We start from the raw sequence: 10,970 nt of genomic DNA on the forward strand, positions 1-10,970 counted from the left end.
TTGAGTTTCATCAAGATTCAAGGAGAAAATGGTCTAGCACTTGGTACAAGTCCCTCAGATTATTATGAATATAGCTGTTAACTCTTTGCAGTTGGTAGACAAGGTAGTCCATTTCTTTCCACATATTCAGACTTTTAAAGAATAGAGCGTCCTAGAAATAAAGGTTTTATTAATTTCAATTTTATTTTGTGTGTGTGTGTGTGTGTGTGTGTGTGTGTGTGTGTGTGTGTGTGCAGGTGGGTGCTAATGCATAGAGTCCAGAAGAGGACATTTGAGCTCCTGAAATGAGACTTACAGACAGCTGCCTGGCATGGGCTCTGGGAACCAAACTCTTGTCTTCTGCAATTGTAGCTACAGCCATTAGCCACTGAGCCATCTCTTCATCCTTGAGTCCTGGGTTTTCATGATTATTTTTCCCTTCAGTCTAATGAGCACATATTTATTTATTTACTTTGCTTACTTGTTTGGGGGTAAAAGGTAAAGCATGTTCTTTTGCATTAAAATTGCCTTCTCTGATAATAGGGTGCTAGCTTGGTATAATGATAGGGTGGAAGCTCTTTCTTCAACACTGGAACTCAGGGTGGCACAATGTTTTCACAGCTGACACATCTGAGAAGAGGGCACAGGAAAACCCTTGTGGCTCATAACTGTCTTTGGGATAGCCAATGAACATTTTGTAGAGTGGTAGATGTGGACAATAGGTCTGCTGAAAGACGCATTCTCCAGGAAAGCCAGGGAACAGGAAATTGAGCATTAATCTCCATCCACTGAGTCACTGAAGGAAGCTTAGTTCTTCCACCCTCTGTGTGAACTCTGAAGGATTCCAAAAGTTCTGCATCTGCCCCCTGGTGAGAGACACAAAAACTTCATCACTACATGAAATTGTAGGAACTTCTTAAGGAGATTAGGACTGAGATAGTCAGTTTAAATATTAAATACTTGGACGATCTCAAAGTAGAGAAAAACTCATATTAATTTTAGTAGTTAACCCCAAAAGGAAGTCAAAAATACCCTGGAGTACAAACTTGGGAGTTGTCTTTTGTGGTCATCTGAACTGTTGGGCACTATCCTGGAACTCTCTCCATCATAAGCATGACCACGTTTAGGAGCTCCAGCTCTTTTGGACAGTGGAAGATGTTTCCATAGGGCCCTCCCTCATCACCCTTCCTGGAGCTACAGGAGGAACTCAGTTGTTGACTTTGCCCATTTGAGTCTAGAATAGAAATGACTGCTGTGGTGAAATGGCATTTAGATCCAGTTCAATATAAATGTCTGGTAGGGTTACTTTATGCTAAGCCACAACTTTATTGTGGTGTGACTGCTTCCCTCAGGGAAATCCTGAGACAAGAGTATGAGATTAATTATTTCTATAGAAACTGGAGACAAAAGAAGGACTCAAAAGCCAAACACTGCACTTCGATGAATAAGAGCTCTGAAAGGAGAAACATAAGAAAAGCTTTCCTCTACATAGACACTTTCTGCCATAGATAAATATACCACCCACAATATCCCAGGAGATTATTTATATTAAAAAGCAAATAGTTCAAAATCTGGGAATAAAGAACCCAAAGGAAAGGGAAGCGGCCAAAGAAGAGGACAGTTGTTGGAACACACGGCCAATTACCCATCTTGTCAAGTGGGACATGCCCAGTGGAGTGGTGGTATAAACAGAAGTATGACCGAATTATATCCCCCAAAATTCCCTATACTGATAGTCTCACCCCTAGTACTTCAGAATGTCACCGTATTTAAAAACAGTATTTACAAAGATAAGCAGGTTCAATGAGGTCATTGGGATAGCCCTGGCTCTCAAATATGGCAGTCAAATCACTACAGGTGGAGCTTATACGTAGGATATGCAAAAGGGAAGAGAGTCAAAGAGAATCATAAAGCACTGAGGTATCTACAAGGTAAAGACAAACTTACAGGATAGAGTCTTCCCTTGTGGACTGGGAAGGAACTGTTCTACATAGTTAAGTCACTCTGCAGGTTGATATTCCTGGTTTGGCTCCTAATCTCAAGTTGAGGTTTTGTGTTATACACCAGATTGACTTCTTGTCAGATGGTTATTGAGTTTTAATTTTTAAGAAAAGTCATCATGTAGCTCATACTGGCTTCAAACTCATGACAATCTTCTTGCCTGAACTACAGCCATGTGCTTGCTCCCTTTTAAATTTCCCTATGGTGGTTGGTATTGAACTAGGGTTTTGTATATGCCAGGCAAACACTCTGCCACTAAGTTATAACTCCAGCCCTGGAAAGAATTTTTGACATGAGAGATCTAGTAGTTCCCTTGGCTCTTCATGGAGTGTATTTTGAGGTCCCCTGACTTCTCTGAATGTATGCTCAGGTGGCTTGCCACTTTCAATTCAATACATAAAAGGATAGAACACTTTCTCCTTTACTTCAGACAGTTCTAGTGATTACAAATTCCTTGACACTAACCCATGCCAGGCAGGCTGTCGAGAGCAAGGACTTTAAGTTACTTAGCAAAGCTGCTACCCAGGGCCCTCCGTCCTCCAAAGTCTTTTCGATGAATACAATGATAACATAGGTTCAGATGGCATCCCCCACTCCCACAGTAATACACAGCTCCTTACCTCAAGTGGTGCGGCTTGGTTCCCTGTTCAAAGAACACTGCAACTACCTGGTCTTTTGAACAAAAAGGCTTGAAGAGAGTGATAGAGAAGCAATTTCAGTCTAAATGAATAAGTGATAACTCAGGGTTGAAAATGGCTACCTCAAAGAGAAGTATTTGAGCTACCTGTTCCTTCACTTTCTATCCCTACCCCGTGTGTGTGTGTGTGTGTGTGTGTGTGTGTGTGTGTGTGTGTGTGTGCACGCGCACGTGCGCACGCAAGCATGAGGCACATATGAGGGATGTATATTAAGTCAGATGGCCTTCTTTGGTGTTTTCCACAAGCTGGAAGATGTCCCTGTTCTTTACCACTGTCCCCCAAGCAAGCCCTATGGCAAGAGAAGCACCAGGAGGGTAATGGGTCTTCCATAGCTTTCTACAGCTCTTTCATTCATGAGATTCCCTTTGGGCAACACTCTTTCATTAATGAACAGCTATTGATTGTCCTAAACCCTGTAAGGAAAACCTAAATAAGATCAAAGCCTTGCAAACTTGATCTTCTTTGTGTGCCATGAATCCAAGCAAGAAGACTTGGAGTTCATTTCAGTTCCAAGTGACTCTAAAAGTCTACAATCCAAAGAAACTCACTGCCACCACCAAACCTTTCTCAGTCAGGAGACATTCTACTGATGATGGAATAGGGATGAATTAAAGATAACTGCATTGGAAACAATAGTCTTCTCAGGACAGAGCTGATCTAGACTTGAAGAATAAATAACTGCTCCCATGTATGGGCCGATGGTTCTAACACAGCTGTGCTCAATCCTTTAGTTCTCTAAGTTCTGAGAAACAGGCAACATTCTAGAAGTGAGAAAGCCAAAATTTTGGAGGAGTCAAGTAACTGGCCCATACTTATTAGCTGATAAATGTGAAATCAGTGTTACAATCTAAGTGGAGTGATGTCAGAATCGAATGAATGTCTTTGCAGTATATCTATGTCATGTGGGAAAAAACGTGTATCCATACATATCCATAAAACCTTAGAAGCACATTCATAAAACCACAGGGAAGAAATTGTATATCCACATTTCTCCCCCAATCTCTGTACAAATTTTGATATCAAGATTGATGTGGTCTATAGCAATGTACAACTTTCATTCCAGGGGAATTTGCTTTATAGATGAAGGTTCTTTCTTACTTCGGTAGCCTGACAAGTTAGAACCTAAAAGAAAGAGGACTGGTGATATGTCTCAGATATCGTCAAGTGATGCCATGAAGTAGAAAGAGCTGACTCCAACAGTTGTCCCTGACATGGACGCTATGGCGTGTGAACCCATGTGCTCATGCACACACACAAACACAAGAAGGAGTATATGAGGCCAAGGCAAATGTTTCAGTAACATTAGTCAGACAAACTTCAGGTCTTCACATTATTTTTTTCTTTTTTCTTTTATTTCAGAGCTGGGGACCGAACCCAGGGCCTTGTGCTTGCTAGGCAAGCACTCTACCATTGAGCTAAATCCCCAACCCCACATTATTTTTTTATGGGCTTTTTATTGGACATTTTATGTATTTACATTTCAAATGTCATCCTTTCCCTGTTCCCCCCTCTCCCATCCTCCCTCCCCCTACGTCTATGAGAACTCTCCCCCTCCCACCCACCCACTCCCACCTCACCTCCCTGGCATTCCCCTATACTGGGGAATCAAGTCTTCACAGGGCCAAGGGTTTCTTCTCCTTTTGATGTCAGACAATGCCATCCTCTGCTATATGCAGCTGGAATCATGGGTCACTCCGTGTGTACTCTTTGGTTGGTGGTTTAGTCCTTGGGTGAGACCAGCTTTGTTACTTAGAATATATTATTTTCTCAACATACTTTATTCTTTTTTTTCCTTTTTTTTTTCGGAGCTGGGGACCGAACCCAGGGCCTTGCGCTTGCTAGGCAAGGCTCTACCACTGAGCTAAATCCCCAACCCCAACATACTTTATTCTTAAATGAACAAATACTTTTAAATTTGCAGATACTAATGAAGAAAAAAAAAACATGCTTCATGAGTCCGCCTCCCAGCCAGCACTTACTTGACATTTTCACCAGTAATTATAAAATAACAAATGTACATGACTTAAAAGTGCCAACATCAGAAAGAGAAAAAGAAAATGTTTTCTTCCTACTCTCATTTCCTCTTTCAAATCTTCTTAACACAGTCAGCTGCTTTTAAAACCTCTCTCTCTCCCTCCCTCCCTCCTTCCCCCTCTTCCTCCCTCTCTCTCTCTCCTCCCATCTCTCTCTTCCTCTTTCTCTCCACTAAGATACTCACACTTCTTATACTGTCCATTTTCTGTCTTGTTTTGTTGTTGGTGTGTACCAGAGAGACCTTATCCTCTGCAATAACTGAAAATAGACTTGATGCTTTTACCTGCCAACCAATATGGACATGTCTGAGATATGGCTAGCAACACAGTCCCTGCATTCTAGACACATTCATTTTGCAAATCACATTATATATATGTTTTCACCTAATTCTTTTAATAGGAGCACACTGAGTTCTACAGGTTCCTTGGATTCTTCCATTTGCTCCACCTCACCTCCAAGTCCACACTGTACTTCATGGAAATGAGCCACAGTGCCTTTGCTTCTGGCCCTCTGCTGGAGTCAGCCCTGTGACAGCAGAAGAGATGGAGGAGAGAGCTAGGGAGGGTTGTGGTTCCCTGGCTCTCCCACTGATGTCCCCTATTTCTGGGACAGAAAGCCAGAGCTTTGATCAACCTGTTTCTTAGTTTGTTTCTATTGCTATAATATAAACTATCATGATTAAAAGCAACTTGGGAAATAAAAAGTTTATTTCCCCTTCTAACTTAAAGGTCACACATGGAAGGAGGTCAGGGTAGGAACTCAAGGCAGGAACCTGGAGGCAGGAACTGTAGCAGAGGCCATGGAAGAATCTGCTTACTGACTTCATGCTGTGTTCAGTTTTGCTCTTGATTTCTTATAAAACCTAGAGGTACAGTGATCCGAGCTCTCCTACATTAATCACTAATCAAGAAATCTCCATAGGCTCACCTACCAGCCAATCTGATGGAGACATTTCCTTGGTTGAGGTTTGGTTTTCCTGGATGATCCTAGCTTTTGTCAAGTTGAGAAAAAACTAACCAGTACAACCTCCTTCCTTACCCTCACTGAATCTTTGTAAACAGCCCTACTCTTTTGATGTTCTTCAAATCACTCAATTTGAATATGAAATTTGTTTCCTCCTTGGACTCTGACTCATGAATATGAACTGTGATGCCAATGATATTATCTGACAAAGAGGGACAAGAACTTACCTGCCTATGCAGAGTACATTAGCACATGGAGGACCTGAGCAGGATTCTTGAATGTGATTCCTGGATACACTCTCAACCTTGTACTCACTCCTCTCTGCAGTCATCTATTTTAGGAATGTGGCTTCCATGAAACTTCAGAGACCCACAAGATTTTTTTAATATACAGTGGTTTTGTGATATCTTATATGTCTATCTTGATGAATATGTGGGTGTAGTTTTTAGTAGTGCCAAGTCTATAAGTGTGTGTGTGTGTGTGTGTGTGTGTGTGTGTGTGTGTGTGTGTGTGTGTGTGTGTTAGGGGGAATTTTGTTGAATTTTGTTGTTGTATTGTTTGCATTGTCTTTATCTGGGGCAGGAGTGAGAAGTTGGTGGTGAGTAAGAGCCTATCACTGGAGGGTTATTGGGGAAATTTTACCAGATGTGTGTGATGGAGTTCTACACAGAAGTTTGAAGCAAAAGTGTACTTGTAAAATAATGTTGGAATTATGGAGCCAAATTTAAAAAGTAAAACATACACTATGATGCCTTTATTTCTTTATGAAATAAAATGAATCCCCACAAAATAATAATCCACATTTTATAAGAGTCTTTGTAAAATGATGTACATAGTACATGTGAGAAGGGATTGCCTATGAGCATGGAATGGGGCAAATCGATTAATGTGGGGGCCAGTGTACAGAAGGAGCTTAGACAGATAGGATCACTTACATAACTGCTTACAGTGATCATAAGCAACTATCCTCATTTTCCAAAATACTTCCTTAATATTCCATAATATTCCAATACTATCAAACTTAGGAGGGTTTTTTTCAAGCTGTTGGTTATTATCAGACTTGGTTCAGTTTACATTTCTCCATCACTGAGCTTCAGTGCCTTCTTACGTAACTTTGTTGGTATTGTTAGAATGATCTCATGCTCTCCAGAGGCTCATCGGCCTGATAGCAAAATGTCTTCAACTACTTGAAGAACACGAGATCACTCGTTCAGTGACTATACAAGCCAGAATAATGAAAATGAATGTGGGTACCATGTTACCATGAAACCCTTCTTCTGGTTTGAAAGTCTCCAGTGTCCCAGTGACCCCATGACATTTGCAAGGCAGGAGCCCATCTGGGCTCGGTTGGCATCACTGGATGCTCAACTCATTTCAAACTCTGTTTCAACCTCACGCACTCCTAATACATCAAAAGGAAGGGTTCTCTCTTCACTGAGCTGAGCTACTCAATGCTATGGAACACTCTCCAGGAGACCTTTTGTTTAACTAAGCTTTTTTTCCCCCTTGAACCACACCCCTCCTTTTCTTGGAAGAATTTGAACTTTTGCCAAAAAAATAAATGAATCACCGACGGCTCCAAGTTCAACTCAGAATTTACTAGCTGATAAATTGGAAATGGAGAGTAGGAATGAGGAATGAAGAGAAAGTGTAGAGAGGGAGGGAGGCTTGCATTTGGGGCAAGTTCAAACTCAGACTCAGAAGCTATTAAATGTCTGATTTGTGCTGAGTCACTCGGAGGAGGAGGTCAGGGGATGATGCTGGCTCCCTGCCAGCCACACACTCTGCCCAGGCTGATGAAGAGCCTTCAAAGGAATGACAGCAGGATTATAATTTCAGTGCTTTAAATATAACAGTAGAGGCCACATGCCTGACACAGAATAGTCAGCCTAGGTTTCTCCTATTCATCAAACTAGAGCCTGAACATATGTGTGTCTGGGAAGCCAACTCCCACTCAGCTCCTCTCCTAACTTCCCCCTCTCTGACCTTAACCCTGCCTACCACACCTCCTGGAATTGAGTCTCTCCAGATGCCTTGGGGTAAGGGTCAGGGCTGAGACAATACCTTTCCGTGAGAGGAGGAGATGGAGATGACATTAATGAAGGAATCCCTGAAGCAGGCTTAGGAGGTAAATGACGTCCATTTTCACAGGTAAGGAAGGGCTGTGAGCTTAGCAACTTCTCCCAGGTGACAAAGCTAGAAAATACAGAGCTGGAATATGAATCCAAAGGGTCCGCTCTGCTCCCTTTGGTCTTTACAGGGTCTCTTTCCTCTCAAACACTTTTATACCACTACACCTCAGAGGTGTACACTTCGTGTTTCAAAGCCTTGGCGCTTGGTGCTGTCTTCTGTGGCAAGGAAAGGCATCAAGAAGGTTCACTGTGGCCCGTCAGTCCCCCACATATCACTTTCGTGTTTGAATCCTGGTTATTAGACCATTCTGATGTTCAGATCTCTGCTTTATTTTGTGTTTTCCCTCACCACATTTTATCATGAGTGATTCCAAATACCCAGAAATACTTGGAGAATGGTGGGGGAACGCGCATGTGCTCGCTGTGAGACGGAGCAGCTAAGACTGGTTCAATCCTCTCTAGTCTTTTTTCCATATCCTTATTCATCTACCAAATCCATTGTGCCCTACACACATCAATGTAAATTTCACACATTAGCACATGATGTACCTGAACACTTCTATGTTCCCTTCTGCTTTCTGTCACACAAAATAAGCACCATGCCTAACAACTACCAGGACTTATAGTCAAGTGCTATGCCAAGCACTTTCTGGGTGCCACATAACTTGATCCTGGTGGAAATCTTATGTAATCACTGAAGTTATTACCTTTATTTTGCAGATAAGAAAACTGCATTGCAGTGGTTAACATCACATTAACATTACAGGTTGCTTGTTAAGTATTCCTATGGACTCTGCACACATGAGCTCTTTTCATCCATTGTCTCATGTGATATTCTAGGTCACTACTGCAGGTGAGGAAACAGAGACCTACGGAGAATGGCCCACCACACAATAACCACTAGAACTGAGTTGATATTTTTTAGAACTTTGGGATGTTCATCTCTGCTCAGCTTCTCCATTGGCTCCTGTCTCTAAGGCAGCATTCCTTTTTTTTTTTTTTTTTTTTTTTTTTTTTTTTTTTATTAACTTGAGTATTTCTTATATACATTTCGAGTGTTATTCCCTTTCCCGGTTTCCGGGCAAACATCCCCCTCCCCCCTCCCCTTCCTTATGGGTGTTCCCCTCCCAACCCTCCCACCATTGCCGCCCTCCCCCCATAGACTAGTTCACTGGGGGTTCAGTCTTAGCAGGACCCAGGGCTTCCCCTTCCACTGGTGCTCTTACTAGGATATTCATTGCTACCTATGGGGTCAGAGTCCAGGGTCAGTCCATGTATAGTCTTTAGGTAGTGGCTTAGTCCCTGGAAGCTCTGGTTGCTTGGCATTGTTGTACTTTTGGGGTCTCGAGCCCCTTCAAGCTCTTTCAGTTCTTTCTCTGATTCCTTCAATAGGGGACCTATTCTCAGTTCAGTGGTTTGCTGCTGGCATTCGCCTCTGTATTTGCTGTATTCTGGCTGTGTCTCTCAGGAGCGATCTACATCCGGCTCCTGTCGGTCTGCACTTCTTTGCTTCATCCATCTAGTCCAATTGGGTGGCTGTATATGTATGGGCCAAATGTGGGACAGGCTCTGAATGGGTGTTCCTTCAGTCTCTGTTTTAATCTTTGCCTCTCCCTTCCCTGCCAAGGGTATTCTTTTTCCTCATTTAAAGAAGGAGTGAAGCATTCACATTTTGATCATCCGTCTTGAGTTTCGTTTGTTCTAGGGATCTAGGGTAATTCAAGCATTTGGGCTAATAGCCACTTATCAATGAGTGCATACCATGTATGTCTTTCTGTGATTGGGTTAGTTCGCTCAGGATGATATTTTCCAGTTCCAACCATTTGCCTACGAATTTCATAAACTCGTTGTTTTTGATAGCTGAGTAGTATTCCATTGTGTAGATGTACCACATTTTCTGTATCCATTCCTCTGTTGAAGGGCATCTGGGTTCTTTCCATTTTCTGGCTATTATAAATAAGGCTGCGATGAACATAGTGGAGCACGTGTCTCTTTTATATGTTGAGGCATCTTTTGGGTATATGCCCAAGAGAGGTATAGCTGGATCCTCAGGCAGTTCAATGTCCAATTTTCTGAGGAACCTCCAGACTGATTTCCAGAATGGTTTTACCAGTCTGCAATCCCACCAACAATGGAGGAGTGTTCCTCTTTCTCCACAACCTCGCCAGCATCTGCTGTCACCTGAGTTTTTGATCTTAGCCAATCGCACTGGTGTGAGGTGAAATCTCAGGGTTGTTTTGATTTGCATTTCCCTTATGACTAAAGATGTTGAACATTTCTTTAGGTGTTTCTCAGCCATTCGGCATTCCTCAGCTGTGAATTCTTTGTTTAGCTCTGAACCCCATTTTTTAATAGGGTTATTTGTTTCCCTGCGGTCTAACTTCTTGAGTTCTTTGTATATTTTGGATATAAGGCCTCTATCTGTTGTAGGGTTGGTAAAGATCTTTTCCCAATCTGTTGGTTGCCGTTTTGTCCTAACCACAGTGTCCTTTGCCTTACAGAAGCTTTGCAGTTTTATGAGATCCCATTTGTCAATTCTTGATCTTAGAGCATAAGCCATTGGTGTTTTGTTCAGGAAATTTTTTCCAGTGCCCATGTGTTCCAGATGCTTCCCTAGTTTTTCTTCTATTAGTTTGAGTGTGTCTGGTTTGATGTGGAGGTCCTTGATCCACTTGGACTTAAGCTTTGTACAGGGTGATAAGCATGGATCGATCTGCATTCTTCTACATGTTGCCCTCCAGTTGAACCAGCACCATTTGCTGAAAATGCTATCTTTTTTCCATTGGATGGTTTTGGCTCCTTTGTCAAAAATCAAGTGACCATAGGTGTGTGGGTTCATTTCTGGGTCTTCAATTCTATTCCATTGGTCTATCTGTCTGTCTCTGTACCAATACCATGCAGTTTTTATCACTATTGCTCTGTAATACTGCTTGAGTTCAGGGATAGTGATTCCCCCTGAAGTCCTTTTATTGTTGAGGATAGCTTTAGCTATCCTGGGTTTTTTGTTATTCCAGATGAATTTGCAAATTGTTCTGTCTAACTCTTTGAAGAATTGGATTGGTATTTTGATGGGGATTGCATTGAATCTGTAGATTGCTTTTGGTAAAATGGCCATTTTTACTATATTAATCCTGCCAATCCATGAGCATGGGAGATCTTTCCA

The 10,970-nt window shown here is 42.0% G+C and overlaps 1 long non-coding RNA gene across 1 annotated transcript; it reads right to left on the reverse strand.

Annotated features, from left to right (window-relative positions):
• Nucleotides 1-418: 418 nt before the first annotated feature.
• Nucleotides 419-4,995, reverse strand: LOC108351952 (uncharacterized). The gene is made up of 4 exons (XR_015629645.1): nucleotides 4,897-4,995; nucleotides 4,256-4,403; nucleotides 2,601-2,668; nucleotides 419-845 (listed from the first exon to the last, which is right to left on the reverse strand). It is a non-coding gene; the product is annotated as an uncharacterized LOC108351952 (long non-coding RNA).
• Nucleotides 4,996-10,970: the final 5,975 nt, after the last annotated feature.

Source organism: Rattus norvegicus, chromosome 9 (assembly GCF_021556685.1).
Source record: "Rattus norvegicus strain SHRSP/BbbUtx chromosome 9, alternate assembly SHRSP_T2T, whole genome shotgun sequence".
Taxonomy (NCBI): Eukaryota; Metazoa; Chordata; class Mammalia; order Rodentia; family Muridae; genus Rattus; species Rattus norvegicus.